Here is a 16,744-nt window from a genome sequence, read left to right as displayed (position 1 = left end):
AGAGTCCTCTGTGATCTTAGCTCCACCATTTGTGGATTGAACTCCTGCCCTACCTGGCTAATAAAAGTGGCCAGGGAGGGGACTGGAAGTTGGATCCCAGTTGTTTCAACACTTTCTTGAGGGAGGTGGAGATGGCAGAGGCCATTAAAGAGGCATGCTTTTTTTCTTATGATCTGCCTGCTCCATAAAAAAAATTGGACAACTACCATCCTATCTCTAATGTTCCCTTTGTGAGGAAGGTTACTGAAAAGGTGGGTGGGCTGCAGTTGCAGAAGGCTCTGGAGGGTACAGATTATCTACAGCAATGGCAGTCTGGGTTCATTGGTCATTCTGATGGATGATCTGTAGTAGGACTTGGATGAAGGGGTTATGACCATCCCTGTCCCCCTAGATCTTTCAGTGGGTTTCAATACTGCTGATCACAGTAGCCTTCTGGATCATCTGTGAGTGTAGGGAGTTGGGGGGGGGGTCTTGTTTTTATTTATTTATTTATTTAATTCCATTTATATAGCCACCCATCTGTCCTACCTGAGTGGCCATGTCCAGATAGTGTTTGTGGGGTGGAGTGGGGAAAAAGGTTGGACCCACAGATACTTTATTACAGAGTACCCCAGGGTTCAGTCCTCTCCCCATCCTCTTCCACATCTACATGAAAACATTGGGAGAAATCATCCAGCGGTTCTGGATGAGATATCATCAATATGCAGATGATATTCAGTTATACTTCTCTACCCCATGTCTGATGGGAGATATGGTAGAAGTCATGATCAGGGTCTGGGTGGGGAAAAACAGGCTCAGACTCAACACAAAAGATGAAGTGGCTGTTGATTCAAAGGCCAACTGGATCCAAAACTGTACAGGTAGTTCTTATTTAGCAACCACCTTGTTTAGCAACCATTCGCAGTTATGACAGTGATGAAAAAGTAGTCCTTGCATTTACAACCTTTTCAGTTCTGTAAAGCAAAGGAAAGCTGAACTAAGATCATAGACATGGTCACGGTTTTACTTAGTGACTGCTTTGCTTAACAATTGAGTTGCCAGTCCCAATTGTGGTTGCTAAATGAGGACTACCTGTATCATCTTTGGCTGTTGATAGAGTTGTGCTCCCCCAGAAGGAGTAAGCTCACAATCTGGCATTCTCCTGGTTTCATGGCTCCTGCTGAAAGAACAGATGGAGACTGTGACCAGGAAGGCTTTTACACAGCTTCAGTTGGTGTGCCAGTTGTGGTTTTACCTGGAATAGGTTGCACTGAAGATGTTCACTCATGCCCATGTCATTGCTACATTAGAATTCTGTTATTAGATCTACATGGGGCTGCCCTGGAAACTTCAGCTGGTCCAGAATGTAGTGGCATGAGTATTTAATGGTGAATCATAATACTGCCACATTACACTTCTATTGTGGGAGGTGCAGTAATTACCAGTAGGTTTTTGAGTACAATTCAAGGTGCTGGTTAATACATATATGGCTCGGAGTCTGGGTATCTTAGAGACCACTTTTTTCTGATGATTTCTGCTCATCTTACTTGAACTACTAGGGAGTGCCTGCTCAGTGTTGTCAACTGCCAGGAAATATGGCAAGAGGGGGCTTAATAACTCCCCTCCTTTGGAATTGCTTGCCCCCTGAAGCAAGGATGGCCCCCACCTACAGGGTCTTCCAGAAGTTGGTGCACACTTAGCTTGTCTGGAAGGCCGTTGGAGATTAAATATAACCAGCACTGCTGTATCAAACTAATTTTAGCTCATTAACTTTACCACCTAATTTGGGGGATTAGATTTTGGATTTTACTATTTTAATTAATTATAATATTGATCTTAGTACTATGTTTTATTTTATAAGTTCTATAAGCACCTAGAATCTGTTGGGTTTCAGCCAGGGACAAAACTCACAAATAAATAAATACATAAATAATCCACACACACACACAAACACCAGAGATGTGACTACTAAACTAATGAAAAATAACTAAAAATGGGCGGAGGAAGAAGATACATTATTGCTGATGCATTCTGGATAATTGAGAAAGCCAAAGAATAATGAAAGGAAGACAAGATGTGCTCCCTTTATTACTGAAAGGCCTTTGACTGCATTGATTATGTCAAGCTGTGGTAGGAAAATGGGATATCCAAGGACATCTCACTGTCCCCTTGTGAAACCGATATGCAGGACAGGAAGCCACAGTCTGGGTGGAATATGGCAAAACAGACTGGCTCCAGATTGGCAAAGGCTGTATACTCTCCACTTATTTATTCAACTAAGATGCTGAACATATATTAATGGAAGCTGTATTAGAAGAAGATATGTGTGGTTTTAAAATGGGAGAAAAAAAAACATCAATAGCCTGCACTATGCAGATGACTCTACTCTGATAGCTGAAAATGCAAAGCATCTGCAGGCTGGAGTAATGAAAGTCAGGGAACACAGTGAAAAAAATGGACTGCAATTAAATATAAGGGAGACCAAATGAATGGCAACAACCATTCTTAGAACTGATAGAAAAATGTTGCAGTAGTGGGTAGCTTCTGCCTTTTAGGATCAACCATCAACAGTAAAGGAACCAGCAGATAAGAAATACATTACAGACTAGCACTTGGTAAAGCAGCCATGAAGGCCTTAGAAAAGGTATTCAGATGTTGTGATGCGTCTGTAGCTACAAAGATCAGAATAATGCAGGCTTATGGTTATCCCTGCAAAACTCTAGGGAAGGGAAAGTTGTGCTTTGAAGAAGCAGGACAAAAAAAGTACTGACCCTTTTGAATTTTGCTGTTGGTGTAGAGAGCCACAGGGGTGGACTTGGAGAAACTATGCATCTATAGTTACAAAAACAAAATGAATGCCAGGAAATGAGGAAAGCACAAAAAAGCACCTTAAACTGGCTCCACCCTAACTCCCTGGCACATAAGAGGGAGGAAAGGGAAAACTCGGGCTTTCAAGATTAGCCCTTCAAAGTAGTCCAGGTCAAGAAACAGACCCCCCAAGTTTGACTGGAACTGTACTTTATTGATATAGGTTATAGCAGTGTTTGTCAACCTTGGCAACTTTAAGATGTGTGGAGTTCTTCTCCCAGAATTCCCCACCCAGCATGAGGAGTTGGTCCATATATCTTACAGTTGCCAAGGTTGACAAACACTGGGCTATAGTAATAGAACGGCAGTAACAACCCCCCCCCCCAATGTGTCTACAATACCCAGGCAATAAGAACTTTAAAACATAAACTCAACTACTTGGAAAGCTTAACATCTATTCTTCACTAGTGTCTTGAATTTCAAAGTATGTGATTCCCCAAAGATAAACTTGGCTGATTATACACTCCACATAGTTATGGTGAAAAAAACAAAACAAAAAGGCTACAGTAACTCTCATAAAGTAATTTGGATCGTGACAAAGTAATTTCTCTCTCTGATGTAAATTGTATATGTAGATAATGAAAAATTTATTTGGAGGTTAGTTTCATCTTCCTATTAATTTCACATCTGGATTACAAAAGAGGTAGACAGTAGAGACCCATCAGTTCACACGCACACACAAAATGAGAAAACAGATTTTAGATACCCAAACAATGATATGTCTGGAGGGTTCTCAGCAAGGATTAACTTCAAGTGCTTCAGATGGCAATATTGGCTCATATGGGATGTGACATACATGTTACAGTGATTAATCATTTTATATTATGGTTTGTTCATGAACTTATAGTCACATATTACACAAGAAATTCATGTTTGACTGCATTACAGCACTTTTGGCTCATATGGCAAGGCAGAGGAAAAGTTATTACTAGAAATCTGTTTCTGTAATTTATGTTTTTGCCCTGCTCCAGGCAATGTCTGATCTTTCAGCTGAAGACAAATGATAGCATGGCCTGTGTACTGCACATCTAAACAAAGTATTTCATTGTTCAGTTTAAAGGTTCAAGAAGCTAACAATGACTTAGTACTTTTCCAGGTCAAGATGACCTTAGGTACAAAAAGAATATATGCCTGCAGTTCCATCTAGAGATAGTTTAGAAAGCTTGAAATATATAATACAATATAATTCATATCAGTGCAACTGCTATAGATATAATGACTCACTTGAGGATTTCCTAGGAGCATTTTGTTAAACATTCCTAGATGCAGATGCTAAGCTAGATGGACTATTGGCTAATTCAGAAGGTATCCTCTGGTAATGCTATCTTTTCTGTGGCTTGACACTATTCAGTATGTGTAGAACATTTAATTCTTAAAAGTGCTCTTGCTAAAATTGAGGACACTGTATAATAAAGAGTATTTGGAACACATAATGTGTGCGGTGCAAATACTTAATATTAGCATTTATGAATATTAAACTGATCACATTCTGAGGGTCTGGAGAAGATGAGAGGAAGTGTTTCATTTCTAGCAAAGCAATGCCAGGGCTTTAACTAATTGAAAGCTAAGCCTGTATCTTCAAGCCCCTTTCCCTAATCTAATAGGTATAGAGCTGGCTTTATGGGAAAGAAAGGGCACTTCGCACATGCATAGAGACACTTGGGATTTTATTATCACTTCATGATCATTCAAGGATGAAAAATATTATGAAAACCAGCTCCTGCATTATGCTCCAGACCATTATCAAAATCCTTGTAACAACAAGCCCGAAGTGGCAGCTTAATTTAAAAAATGTAATGTGAAGTATCAATTAAGTATAAAATATTCCACCCATGAGACACCAAGATGTCATTACCGAATAAGTAGCATTGTCTTTAAAAATTTCCAGATTCTGATAATGTTCCTGCTGCTGCTAATGAGAATAATTAGAATCGTTAATCCATCTTTACCTAATCTAACCCGATCCAAATTTATTTAAATACATAAAATGCCAAAAATACTGTTGAATTGGTGGTTTCCATCCCTTTGTAGAAAATAACTTTTGAACATAAGTGCATCCAAAGGGCCAAAGTATAAACTGGATTAAATGCAGGATCATATTTGTGGTTAATGTGTATGTGTTTGTATGAGAGAGAGAAATACAGAGAAAGAAGGAGGGGGGATTAATGTTAGAATTGTAGCATGCAAGAAGGGAGTCTAACCTAACCTTTCTCCTTTCTGTTGCCCAACTATGGGGCCTTGCATAAACTATTCTTCTGAAGTTGTTTTTGACCAGGACAAAAGATGGAACAATGGCAATTTTTATTCTGGAGCATTATTATTATTATTATTTACACAACAATGTGAAACCACAGCTGCCAGTTCTTTAGCTGGTGTTGGCCTTCATTTGCATCAAATTCTTCCCAAGAACCTAGGATGTTGTAAGGTATTGGCATAGTATATGTGTGGATCCAAGCAGTGTGTCATATTGTAATTGACATTTTGTCAATGCCCAGATTTTCTAAGTGCTGTCCAAGGTTTTTTGGTATGGCACTCAGTGTGCCGATAACCACTGGGACCACCATGGCTGGTTTATGCCATAATCTTTCAACTTCAGCTTTCAGATCTTGATACTTCGTGATCTTCTCCAATTCTTTGTCTTCTATTCTACTATCTCCTGGTATTGCCACATCAATTATCCACACTTTCTTCTTTTCAACCACAGTTAAATCTGGTGTGTTACACACCAAGACTTTATCAGTTTGTATTCGGAAATCCCACAATATTTTAACCTGCTCGTTTTCAATTACTTTTTCAACTATATGTTCTCACCAATTTTGCATTACTGGTACATGATAATTTTTAGAGATATTCCAGTGAATCATTTTGGTGACTGTGTTATGTTGTTGTTGTTGTTGTTGTTATTGGATTGTAGCAGAGAGAGCAAAGGTTTAGCACAAAACCACAACTGCATTTAACTTAATATGCTGCTTGGCTTTGGACACTTGAAATCAGCAAAATGTGCTTCTTGGTCAACATGCTTAGAAGTGAGTTGGAACTATGGCAGTGATGTGCCTCTTCCTGGAACATTTCTCTGCTAAAGTTCTCTGAGAGTTCTAGAACAGACTGATTTGAAGACATATGAAACAACTTGGTATAATTTAAGTAATTGTTTCTTTGAATCCAGACCTCATAAATATAAATCTTGATTCCACTGTATTACAATATTCCTTCAAGAGAACTATATTACATTATAACCTTGTTATTGGTTATGGGATGATATTAAAAGTTAGTGCGAAATAGACCCAGAAATCATTTTCTATAATCTACAGGGCCATTAGGGTTATTTTAAGCTGTCCCTTGATACTAATGTGTGCCTGTATTTTATTAGTTGCAATATATAGAAGGACTTCCTCTGTTCATAGATGTTTTCAAAAGGGAATTGTATCTTTTAACTTCCTTATTTGCTATCATTTGTAATCTGCTCTTAAGAGATTACATATCTCATTCCAAGAATGAGGTTTTTTAAAATTTTGCCTTCATACTTGTTTTATGAGATAGACTAGACTGCATTTTAATGGACTTTTCTAAAATAAATTGATTTATTACCATATTTTCAATCTTGATTTCTCCTTCCACTTTCATGAAATTCTGGGAATTGCTAGGAATTTTTTGTTAGGGACTTCTCTCAAAGAGAGTCATAAAAGGGAAAGCAGGAGACTGGGTTGCCTGAAAGTAGGCATGCTGCTCATCCGGTCATAGTCTTTTCCAACTTCTGCAATAGGTTTACATTTCTCTTTAAACTGTAGCACTTATTTCTAAAGTTGCATGTGTTTATCAAAATCTGTATATGTACTCTTTATGCAAAGCTGTCTTGTTTTTTTCTTGTTTGGAGGTGGTTGATGCATCTTTTAATATTGTGGAATGTGTATAAAGGAAGTGAATACAAGTGTGATCAGAGGCATTGTTTTCCATGATAATTAATACTAATCTACCATGTGCATCTTCCCTGAGCCCAGTAGAAGTAGTTGTCCATGGAAAGATTCTCAGTTTTCTCCTTGTTGTCTAAATGATCCTGGTTTGTGCTCTTGAGTATTATGGTTTTTTATTGTAATCTCATTACTCATCTGAGATCTCCTAAAGCTGTTTCTCTTCCCATGCAGGGTAGAGAAATGATGTTAATTAGCTTGATTTATGTAACTGTTATATCCTGAAAGCTCAAAGGCTTTTTGGAAGGCTCTTGCAGTCATTTAGCCTAACCCCCTGCTCAGTACAGGATCTTCAATGGAAGCTGCAACCACAGGATCTCTGACAGATATACTGTATCCAGGGTAGGAGAACCCTTTTCCTTAGGAATTCGGTTCCATTGCTGAATAACTATGATCATTTGGAAACTTGTCTTAGAGTTTCACCAAAATCTTCTGCCTTGACTTTTCTACCCTTCTAGCCTAGCCTGCCTTTTGGAGCAACAGAGAATAAGCCTAGCTAATGGCAGAAACTTGCAGATTAGTTTTATTTATTTATTTACAGGTTGTATATACAGCCAACAAGGTTTCTTTCTGGAACATAACCACTGAATAGGCCTTTGTGAAAGTTGGATCCTCAGGTCACTTGTGGCCTCACAGACCAACATTAAATATATTCCAACAGCTAACTAATGGTTTTATATTTTAATCTTGTTTTATTGTAAGCCGCCCAGAGTCCTCCTGTTGGGGAGAGATGGGCAGTGAATAAATTTATAACTAACTAAATAAAATAAATAACTATCATCCAGCCCAGAGCTTTCAGTAGAAAAGTCTTGTATGCATGGACCCCACTAAACAACCTATATTCTACACAAACTATAGCCACCAAACTACTCCCAGAAGGAGTCTAATGAATTTTATTTAAAAGGCATCAAATTTTATTTAAAAGGCATAAGCTTTTGTGAGTTCTGCTTACTTCATCAGATGTAATGGAGTGAGTAGACTGATGGCAGGATTTAAACTGGGATGGGGGTAGAGAAGGACAAGAGCACAGAACACAGGGTGGTTATTGTGCTGGCAAAGTTTATTTTTTCCAAGATGACTACCTTGAGAGCTGTAATAGCATTTCTGGAAGGTTGGAATACTCAGATATTATTGTCTCCCATATAATCTGCCTCTGCATAAAACCCTGTAATGGTATGTGGGAATGACCTTGGGAGACTGGGCAAAGAGGTGCTGCCAATGGAACGGTCAGATAAGAGGCAGCTGAGCCTACAGATGAACAGTGGGTGGGGAAAGAGGCTCAGAAGACACCTTCCCTAGTTTCTTGGGCTGTAAGGGAGTCGGGGGAGAAATATACTTTCAGACTTGCAAGGTTCTGTCAATGTAGCTTTACAATCAAATAGAATTAGCTCATCTGGTTGTGCCAACTTGGTCTACTGGTTAAGGCACCAGGCTAGAAAGCAGGAGACTGTGAGTTCTAGTCCCCCCTTAGGTATGAAAGCTGGCCAGTCACTCTCTCTCAGCCCAATTCACCTCACAGGGTTGTTGTTGTGTGGAAAATAGGAGGAGGAAGGAGTATTAGGTATGTTCCCTGCCTTGAGTTATTTATAAAAATAATAAAGATGGGATAAAAAAAATCTTAAATAAATAAATAAATAAATAAACAAGTAAGGCAAACTACCACGGCTTAGGCCCAAAATGGTATGTTACATATTATCATTAAACCTGGCCGCATTATGATTTTTAATAGATAAAATAACAAAATGAACTGCAGAATCATCTTTGCATGTCAAAAATAAGCAGAGATAGTGCCTTCCCACTTTGCAGATAGAAAACTGACGTGCAATAAAACAGAGGCTTGATATTTATTCAGAAGCTCCTGAATAGGGAACAGTTGGGTATTTGAAGGACTATTTAGTTTATATCTAGGCTAAAAATTAAAAACACACAACAGAAGCAAAAATGGTGAAATGATCTATCATCCATTAGAAATTGGACAGCAGCCTGAGCACAATCTTCTTTTTAGCTGCATAAAAAGAGGCATTATTTACATTGCTGGAGATTGTTGTCTCTATCTATCTATCTATCTATCTATCTATCTATCTATCTATCTATCAATCATCAGATCCAACATATCTCAAAGGTGCTATTACTGGCATGCAAAAGTCCCAAATTCATTCTCTCAGCTGGCAGCTGGAACAGTTGCTCCCCAGTGCAGTGACTCAGTAACTAATTAACAACTATTAGATAAAGCTATTATCTTTACAAACCATCTCTGACTGCATAACCTCTCTCTCTCTCTCTCTCTTTCTCTGTGTTAGGCAAATGCTTAATAACAATAAATACATGTTCATCATTCTTTCTCCTCCCCCTCACTCCGCCATTGCTCTGTTTCTGCTTTCTCTCCCCAACTCCCCATTTCAGTTTCTCGGCCATCCTTTCAAAAAACACTGAAACCTGGATTACGGGAGAGGATTAATCTCTTCCAATTCTTACCCTTCTTGGGCTTCTTGGCAAACAGCAATAGGCACTCTGGAGCTGGCTCCTATTTTTGAATGATGCTCACTCTGGCCTTTTTAAAGCATTAGCTGACTGTTTCCAGCAAAATGATGCCAGCCGATTTTTCCTGGTCTCTTGGCCTCTCTCATTTTTTTTCCTTTAGGGGCAGTTAAGAGTTAGCTTCCTTGCTCAATGCTTGCTTTGGTTAGGACCCACTGCGTTTAGCTTGGGATCCTTCTTTTTAGTGTCAGAGGCTATGGAACATGTACAGTGTTGATTATGAAAGTGTACTTCTGAGCTTGCACAAAATACATTTCCTCTCCTACTGAACTGGATCAATCTTCCATATGGAATTAAGGTTTCTAATCCCTTTGGAGAGAGAGGTTATTATTACAATAATATGAGTTTAGGGTCATCATTCTCTTTTACTGTTTTTTTAATATGGCTACCTCTTTGAAAAATGGCTATTAGCATTTATATTTGAGAAGTAAAGTGGGAGAGGGGAGTTCACTTTTAATATGAAAAGGGAATTTAAATATGTGCTGTATGTTAAATACATGTGATATCAGGTGTTTGATACCCCACGTATTTAAGATACAGCACATATTTAAACTGAAAGAATGAAAAACCAAGGCTGTGGCACTGATGCCCACAAGGCAATGGAAAACATTCACAGTAGAAGCAGTATTTTTTCCCCCAGACCTCCACTTCCCTCTATTGTGCCAACATCTCTGTGTACAGAGATGTCTGTTGCCTTAGAACAGCATTTCTCAACCTCCACAACTTTAAGAGGTGTGGACTTCAACTCCCAGAATTCCCCAGCCAGCCTGCTGGGGGAATTCTGGGAGTTGAAGTCCACACCTCTTAAAGCCACGGAGGTTGAGAAAGACTGCCTCAGAGGTAGTAAAAGAAGCTCATTATGGACAGCTAGGACTAAGGCAAGCATTGTTACAGTGAAGATTTTGTAGGCTGCACAATTAGAATTAAGAATGGCAGAAGCCAGTGGTTATGCCTCTTGCACTACGGCATGGGGAATGAGGACAGTAAATTCCTTCTGTGGAAAACTAGAAGGCAAGTGCTGCGAAGCAGTCATGAAAAACCGCCTTCAGGGTGCTCTCTCTTTCCCCGGCACAGAAAAGGGGAGTTGCACAGCTGAATAAGTTAACTGAATAAGTAACTTAAACATATGCAAATTTCAAATTGCTCACCACTTAGCACTGATGCAGAGCTAAAAAGAAATAAGCTGAATGCCAAAAAAAGCACCCAGTCAAGCTGCATTAAAAGTGCCTAAGTGGCAGCTTGGCATCCTCTCCTGGATCTCCAGGTGACACATTCAACGTTGATGAGGGCTGCCTCTGCACAATCTTTGGGGGCAATTCGTATAACCAGTGGTTCTACATAGTGGAGTAACTGCTGGGGTGACAGAAATGAGAGTTACCTGCAAGATAGGTGAAAACACTCTAACTTAGATAGCAAAAAATTAAAATACTATAGCTGTTGTTAAGGCAACTGATGGCACTTGACAGATTAACAAATACATGACAACGTTAGCAAACCTGGAGAAGATCCACTGGTTCATATGCGTGAATTGTGAACTGATGCATACACTCCCACGTACACACAGGTGGATATGTACCCACTTCCAAGTTTACATGGGAATAAGCATTACATTAGTGTACACTGCTGGTAAGTAGCTTTGCATATGAATGCCAATTCACTGGTTTTATGTCAGAAACTTTAATTTTGTAACTATCTTATTTTGCTGAAAAATTACAGTTTCCCCGCTGGTTACTGCAGCCATCTCTGCCACCTGGGAATGTAGTCCGTCCCTTCAGGGGAATGAAAGGAACAAAGCCTGTTATTGGATGTCTATAGAACCTAAAATGCTTCCACACTGGTTTTCAAAGATTCTCATTTTCACGTCTGATTTGCACCCATTTATTCCCCTGCTTGCCATTAAATTTGGCCAATGTAAATGGCAGAAGTCCATTGCTGGCATAGGACAGCATAGATCTTGATAGCTGTTGCTCTGTTTTCCCAGAGCATAAAGACAGACAATAAAGTTTATTATCTCATTACACACTGCATTGGTTCATATGCAGAAGTATCTGCTTGGCTCTATTAATTATGTTTGCATGGATTAAAAATGTTGATTTCTCTCTCCAGCTGCGCACTGGGGCTTGTGCAGAAGAACATTTCTTTCAGAGCAAAGATTTTGGTGCTAGGCGACAAGTCATCCAAATCCCCCAGCATGTGCAATGTTAAAAGAAGTTTTATTTCCACTGTGGATTATCCAGAGCTGCCAGAATTATTCCTGGGTTATAGGTATTGAAGCACTTCTTTAGGTTCTGTGTGAGTGTGCACATGCACATATATGCAATTCTGGTTATTTAGTGGCCAACACAGAACTTGCAGGAATCACCAGTGCCCTCTTTTTGTGGTTTTAGGAAAAGTCATGCAGCAGGAAGGAAACTTCTTTGTCCAGGAGAGGGGAAGTAACATGCTTTGAGGGTAAATTAAACAAACTACTAGAATGCTATTTAAAAGCCAAGAAATGTTGTAGGTAGCTTTGCATCATTTTTAAAGGCCTGAGGCAGGGAGGATGAATTAGTTCATTGGTTGTTTCATTTATTCCTGTTGCTGTGACTTTGTTATGCATTTTGCTTGTGTGTTTCCAGAAATATTTCCAGATTCAATTTGTTTTAATTTGTGAATTCTTTTGTTTTGCTTTTACTGCCAATCACCTTGCCAGCTGTCAGTGTTGGAAAAAGCTTGGTAAATACATGAATGTATGAATACTAATCATTACTTTCAAATTTATACTAATATTACTAATTACGATAGATTAATAGAGGACATGTGCGGTAAGTAACAGATTATAGTTGCAATGTCACTTTCCTAATTCTAGTTGGCATCTACAGGAAACCTCTGGATCAAGTTGTTAATCCCATACCTTGGGCTTGTTCACATGGACTCAGGGATTTCTCTGTGGAGGGAAAGTGCCTTTTTCTAAACCATCCCTTACAAATAATTGTTCAGGATACACCTGAACAGGATCCCTGCTTGCTAGATCAAAGCTATTTCAGTAGGATACCATTGCCTTGGTAGTGCCTTCCTGATCAATTAGATGTAATTCTATTGACCTATCAACAGCACTTACTGTTATCACAGTTAGAGAAGCCTTTTTTCCCATGTTACTTTTCAGAATCAAGTGTGCCACTTAGTGGCTGTTGGCATGTACAGCCAAAGAAGTATTTCTTCTTTTGGCAAGAAAAAAATGACATAACTAGAAGCAGTTCCTATAGAAACGGACTTGTTTGGAATTTATGGCTGGTACTGTCTGTGTGGAGGGCCTGTCTGTAGGGCAGTGAAATTCACAGGCATCTTTGCGTTACAAAACAAGGACCTCCAGAAATGTGAAAAACATGAAGGGACGTTTTACCGTGCATGGTGGACTTGTGAGAAAGTGAAAAAATGTTGGACACAAATGCATAAAATTAATATTCAGATGAAATCGGAATTTTTCTTACTAGGACTTATGGATAGTCAACTAAAAAGGCTTGTGGGCAATTGGTTTTATATATGGTAACTGCAATGAGTTTATTGTATGCACAAAGACGGAAAATACAGAAATACCCAAAATGGAGGAATGGGTTGTAAAGATGGCAGAGCTTTCAGAAATGGCTAAACTGACTTGTTTGATTAAGGAGGGAACAATAGTTACTTTTATAAAACCTTTATGGACTATTGCTGAAAATCGATAAAAATGAATTGGTGATTTTGGGATTCACTGATTAAAAAGTGTTGTTTATGGGAAAAAGGGAACCAAAATACGTAATTTGGGAGGGTGCAATGGTAATTATCATGTTTATAACTGCTGCAGAGATTGGAAGTTGCTTCTTTAGATTTCTTTCCTTTTTGTCTTTTGATGTCCTCACTTTTTCTTTTATTCTTTCATATCTTTTTATTTTTTCCATTTTTCTGTTTAAGTTTCTGTAATTTTTTAATCTGGTGTAAATTTTTCTTTCAACAAAAACTATATAAAAACAAAACAAAACGAAACAGGGACCTCCTAAGCAGGGCCTACCTCACACTGGCAGCAGAAGGGGAAGTGGGGCCTTTTTCTCCTCCCAGCAGAAGCTGCTCAGAGTCATTCTTTAAGCCCTTTTCCCAGAAAGACAGTGTGAAGCTTTACCACACAACCTTTACCTCTGGTTTTCAGGGGCTTAATTATGGGGCGTTAGTTGCTTTGATGCACAGGTTTCTGGCAGAGGGGAAATAAAAATTGACTACCTGCAAGTGCAAATGCTCCCCAGCTGGCTACCTCACTATTCTGGAAAACCTTGCCTAACTCAATTTTTGTATAAGTCAGAATTGGACCAACTGCCCCCAAATGAGCAATGAAAGCTCATGTGTGATGGAAGACCAGTTTTGTCCTCTTTTGTATTTCTTTATTATTGCAATTTTCTGCTGTAGAAAATGAAGAAAGCCTCTGCCTTCTGCAAGATGTTTCCTGCCTTAGGGTCTCACTCTACAGTATCATCCTGTGTGCTGTACTACTTGGTGTTACATGCGTAATGAACATTGAGATTAATCTTGAATGTCTTAGATGTAGCATATGGAAATATTTCCATAAGGTGAAGTTCAGGTGAGTCAGATCTCATGTTACCCTGAGCACACCTGTATATCAATATGCATATAGATAGCCAGATGGTAGTCATTGGGGAGTTAAGGATCATTAGGTTATAACTAGTTAGATTCCTGGCCAGAAATACACACACACGCACACACACACGTAAACCTACAGAGATAAAGAGAGAGTGAACCATCTCATCAAGAGCAATAAAAAAACCAGGAGAGCCTTTGTGCAGCTACGTGCTGTGCACCAGTTACGCCCCTTCCTGGACCAGGAGGCCCTTTGAACAGTCACTCATGCCCTTGTTATCTCTCAGATAGACTATTGCAATGCACTCTACATGGGGCTACCCTTGAAAAGTATCCAGAAGCTTCAGCTGGTCCAGAGCTGTTTCAGCTGGTCCAGAATGCAGCTGCGCGAGCTGTTTTTGGTGCCCCCAGAAGGGCACATGTAACACCACTGCTGTGCGAGCTGCATTGGGTACCAGTTTGCTTCCGGGTCCAATTCAAGGTGTTGGTTATCACCTTTAAAGCCCTACATGGTATGGGACCAGGTTACCTGAGGGACCGCCTCTTCCCCATTACATCAACCCGTCCCACCCAATCGTGCAGAGAGGGCATGCTACGGACCCCGTCTGTAAAAGAATTTCATCTGGCAGGGTCCAGGAGGCAGGCCTTCTCCGCAGTAGCTCCCGCCCTGTGGAACATGCTGCCCCCAGAGGTGAGATTGGCCCCATTGCTTCTGGCCTTTCGGCAGAGTCTGAAGACCTGGTTCTGCCGCCTCGCTTAGGGTGGAGAGGGGAATAGAGTTACATGGGGATGGTTGTTATAGTCCACTCCTCCCACACTTGGACTGTTTTAGATGTTTCATCGCTTGGATTTTTTATTCTTTATTCTTTATTTCTATTTATAGTATTTTTACTGTATTTTTACTGTATTTTATTTTTTGTATTATTCTGATGGTTTTGGTCGCTTGTTGTAAACCGCCCAGAGTCCTCCGATGGGAGGAGATGGGCGGGGATAAATTAGATAAACAAATAAATAAATAAATAAAATAAAAGAACGATGGATCCTGTCAGTGATGTGATTGATTTCCATTCAGCTACTCCTGGCTATTAAAGAAATAAATGTTTAGACAGCTTTTAGGAATGCATCATTAAATTTATCCTACTGAAGCATCTAGCCAGCCCACAAATCTACTCAGTTCACAAGTGAGAGTTATACTCAATATATCCATCTTGTGCTCAGGGAAGCAGCCAGGTTTAAGAGAAACAGGATGTGCAGAACCTAATTGTATAAAATAAGCTTCACCAGTATTCTTGCATTGTAATTTATTTTATTTCATGCTAATAGCAGGGTGCCCTATTCAATATGCAGATAAAACAAGCTTGTAATCTGGACAAAAACAAAATAAGAACAACCGTCTTTAATTAGATAACTATTCATATAGGAATGGCTGAAATACTTAATCCCGTAATAGCAGATTCCAATAGTACTAAAAATTGAAGCTTATAAAATTAAACATCTTCTGACTTTTGATGATCCTATCCTTTCTTTCTTTACCTGATGAAAGTTTTGGCTACTTTCATTTCCATCCTCTACCCCACCACCTTCATTGTAGATGGGAATAAGTTTAATATAACAACCATGCACTGAAACCAAAGCAACACCATCTATTTTTAAAATGTAGCCAAATGCCTTTCTCTACTAAGGATAAGAAAAAGATGTGTAGTAGTGACGTTCACAGCCAACCCTAATCTCTCCAGAATTAAGACACACATGTGGTGACATCATCGTATTAGATACCATGATTATATATTTGCATCCCAAAGTCTGCTTGTGTCATAATTTGCTCCCTTCTAGCCCCCGTCCTCATGGATGTTATGGAGCCTGGCAGAGAGGTTGGGAAAGAAGAAAATGAAATATGTTTTTCACACTTTCTGTAGAAGTCTAAAGGACTGTATCAAGTAACTTCAGACATTGCTTGGTGGAGAAATATAATAGATATTTTTGGAATCATACTGAAAAGGGGAAATATTTTCCACTTATCTACCAGGATATCATGCATTCCCCATCTAAAAGCTAGACTAGATAAATGTAGTTAATGTGCATGCTTTCTCTGAAAAAGCAACTAAGGATAAATCCAAATCTCTTTGAGATGGGAAGGAGGAATGTATTTCTTTCTGTTGTGACAAAATGGCCATGACAAAAGCTATTTGTATTTCAAGAAAGGTTCCCATTGGTCTTCCGGATGGCTTCTCTAGAATGCAGTGAGCCACTTTATAGAGCTAATTTGTGCCTGTTTTATTTGGCCTTGGGATAATGGACAATAATTTCTCATGGACACGTTACACAGTAAGAGCTCCTTAGTCATTAAATTCCTGACCTTCACAATGTGGAAGGGGAAAGGTTCCCTGTGCAAGCACCAAGTCATGTCTGACTCTTTGGGGGGGGCGCCACTTTTGCGATGTTTTTCTGGCAGACTGTAGTGGGGTGGTTTGCCAGTGCCTTCCCCGGTCGTCACAACAGAGCATATTAATTCACAATAGAGCATATTAATTGACTGGTTCATACATCTCACACAAACTTGAAACCTATTTGATTTCTATACATTGGATTCTGTGCATCTGTTCACTGACTGACAGCTGAATGTGAATGGTAAAGTTCTGAATACTTCATCTCTGATAACACCTTCACTAGTGCAGATTATTGCTGTATTCCACATGGTGGAAAATAATCTAATACCAAAGAGGAAGGTGGGAATGGGGGTGTTTTGGGCACTCAGTGATATAGAATGAATAGTTTTAGATGAGGTC

This window comes from Candoia aspera, chromosome 1, assembly GCF_035149785.1.
Source record: "Candoia aspera isolate rCanAsp1 chromosome 1, rCanAsp1.hap2, whole genome shotgun sequence".
NCBI lineage: Eukaryota > Metazoa > Chordata > Lepidosauria > Squamata > Boidae > Candoia > Candoia aspera.
Note: the sequence above shows the minus strand (reverse complement) of the source record.